This window comes from Capsicum annuum, chromosome 4, assembly GCF_002878395.1.
Source record: "Capsicum annuum cultivar UCD-10X-F1 chromosome 4, UCD10Xv1.1, whole genome shotgun sequence".
Taxonomy (NCBI): Eukaryota; Viridiplantae; Streptophyta; class Magnoliopsida; order Solanales; family Solanaceae; genus Capsicum; species Capsicum annuum.
Window position 1 is genome coordinate 26,070,644 of NC_061114.1, and position 3,342 is coordinate 26,073,985.

A 3,342-nucleotide genomic window follows, 5' to 3' on the forward strand; every position below is an offset into this window, starting at 1 on the left:
TAAAGGTGTTAAAAATTTTATCCCGACAGTGGTAGTGATAGTAAAAACAGAATTACTAGCGGTAGAGGTACTTCAAGTAGTAGATATACCCATGTGCCTCCGCCTCCGGTACCGCTTAGTCAACCTTTTGAGGAAGATATAGGTGTAGGTGCACACGATATGGATTATGTAGAAGCTCAGGAAAATTACGGTATAGAAGAAGAAAATGAAGTAGATGTGGTTAATTTAGACGAATATGATGAAAATATTGGTGAGACACCCGCAGTAGGAAATGCTAACGTTAGATCTGAATCGGTTAATCTCTCTCCCCATTCTCTCATGCCCCAAGAGCTCGTAAACCAACTAGTATTGCATGGAAATTTTTTTATCGTATATCAGATATTGAGGTGCAATACAATATTTGTCAATAAATATATAAGCATAAAAAGGAGGCAAGCAACGGGGTACAGGTACGTTAATAAGACATATAAGTGATAATCACGAAAGAGAGTTAAATATTACACGAAGTGGTGCAGATGTTGGTGGGCCAACGTAAACTAGAATGGACCCAGCAACCGGTCAGGTAATGAAGAAGTATAATAAATTGAGGGACCGGGAAGAAATAGCTAAAATGGTATTTGTGGGTTGTTTGCCTTTTAGTTTTCCTTCTTTTGATGTCTTTATTCATTATATTCAAACAATTTATAATTCTATGTTTAATGATATTCCTAGAACTATTTGTAGGGCTGATATTTTTAGACTTCATTTACAATATTATTTTTATTTATCAACATTGTTAAAAAAATATTCAATGTAGAATGTCCCTAACTTCTGATCTTGGTCATGTTGTAAATAAAAATGATTATTTAATCATTACCTGTCACTGGATAGATAGTAATTTTGTTATGCAAAAATGTATTCTTGCTTTTTTATATGATGAAGATCGTAAACATACTGGAGATTTTATTGCTGATTCGATTGCTAAAGTTACAGAATTTTATGGTATTGAAAATAAAATCTTATGTATTGCTTTTGATAATGCTTCTAACAACAAGATTGCTATAACAAAGTTAAAATCTAAGCTATTTCCGCCGTTACCTGAAATTTTTCATGTTAAATATGCTTGTCATATATATAATTTAATTGTAAGAGATGGTCTTGTGTTTTTTGAACTTTATACTAAAAAAATTCGGCTTGCCGTTGGTTTTATTCAAGGAAATAATCGTAGAAGAAGAATTAAAGACTTTAAACTTAAATGCGAACAAAATGGACTTGCACCAATATTGATGCCTAAAGAATGTGATACTAGATGAAATGTTACGTATGATTTTTTAAAAACTTGTTATAAATATAGAGTTCCTATTACATTATCTTTTAACCAACATTGTGGTTCGTTTGCTAATTCTGTCCACTGCATGCTACATGGTTCTGACTGGGCTGTAATTAATGATCTTATTAAGTTTTTAAAAAATATTTATAGACCTACGGTTGAATTTTTCAGTGCTTATTATCCTAATGTTTGTAATATTTTGGCATATATAGCCGATATTTCTGGTTTGCTCAAAGAATATAAAAATAAAGAAGGTTACAAAAAAGCTGTTGGTGCCATGTTTGCTAAATTTAAAAAATATTTTTTTTCGATTTTCCCTATTTACTTAGTTGGTGCTATGCTAAATCCGTGCATGAAATATACTACTATGTGCCACTTTAGTACTCTTATTTATGCTAACTTAGAGATAAATACTAACAATGATTCTGATGATAGAGAACAAGAAAAACCTAATTTGTGGACGGCTATGGCCAATGCAAACGCTTATATAGATAAATTATATAACCACTATACTGATTTAGTTGATTTAGCTGTGCTGACAAATATCACTCCAACTGTCGCTCTTCGTCCTCCCGAGGAGCCATCATCTTCTAAAAGGCCGGCACATAGTGGTTTTCCTGATCACTTTTATGATTTACCTTGTTAGAATAGTATTGAGGAGGGAGCTTACACAACAACTTATCAAAAAGAGTTGAAGTATTATCTCCGATCGCCGCTAGACGATCGCAGATAACGGATCAACACATTGGATTAGAGAAGGAATAATGAAGCACAATATCCTGTGTTTTCAAGATTAGCTAGAGATATCCTGAATGTTCCAATGTCAACCGTTGCATTGGAGAGCGTTTTTAGTCAGGGACGACAACAGCTTGGAGACAACCGACATTTATTGGGAAGCAATGCAATGAATGTTCTAGTTTGCCTCAGAGATTGGATTAGAGCCGAACGAAGAAATCAAGGAATGGAAATGAAGCCGAATGATGAGCAGAGACTTGAAGAAATTATGACTTCACGGGAGAAATCAGCAGAATCAAGTCCAATGCATCATTTTGCCCTCGTTGACTTTGACTATCTTATGCAAGTTTCCGTTAATATTAATATGAATGAGTTGAAAAAAATGATGCAAAATTTGTAGATTTTTCATCCATGTAAATTATAAATTTGGATCATTTTGCAATCAATAAAATTCAACATTCATTCACTCCTTAGTCCTTATTTTGTAATCTTTTCCATTTAATGATTTAAAATTTAAATTAAATTTTTAGTTTAAATTAAATATTTAGTTTTAAATATTACTAATTTACTATAAAGTATTATTAATTTTTTTATATTAAGTAGCATATGTTTTATTTAAAGAAGTACATATATTTTATATGCGTACGTATATATTGAATGGTACGTACATATGTGTGTATATTTTCTAAAGTAGTATATATTTAATGTATACATGTGTATATGTTTTATAAATTAGTATATAACTATATATTTAGTGTGTGTATATATTGTAGTATATAGATATATATCGTAGTATATGTTTTATTTAAAGTAGTACATATATTGAATGGTACGTATATATGTGTATGTATCTTCTATAGACGTATATATTTAACGTATACATGTGTATATGTTTTATAAATTATTATATAACTATATATCTTTATATTGTAGTATACATATTGTAGTATATTTTATTTAAAGTAGTTCGTATTTATTGAATGGTACATATATATGTGTGTATATTTTCTAAAGTAGTATATATTTAACGTATACATGTGTATATGTTTTAGAAATTAATACATAACTATATATTTAGTGTGTGTATATATTGTAGTATATATATATATTGTAGTATATGTTTTATTTAAAGTAGTACATATATTGAATGGTACCTATATTTGTGTATATATCTTCTATAGACGTATATATTTAACGTATACATGTATATATGTTTTATTAACTATATATTTAGTGTGTGTATATATTATAGTATATGTTTTATTTAAAGTAGTACATATATTGAATGGTACCTATAT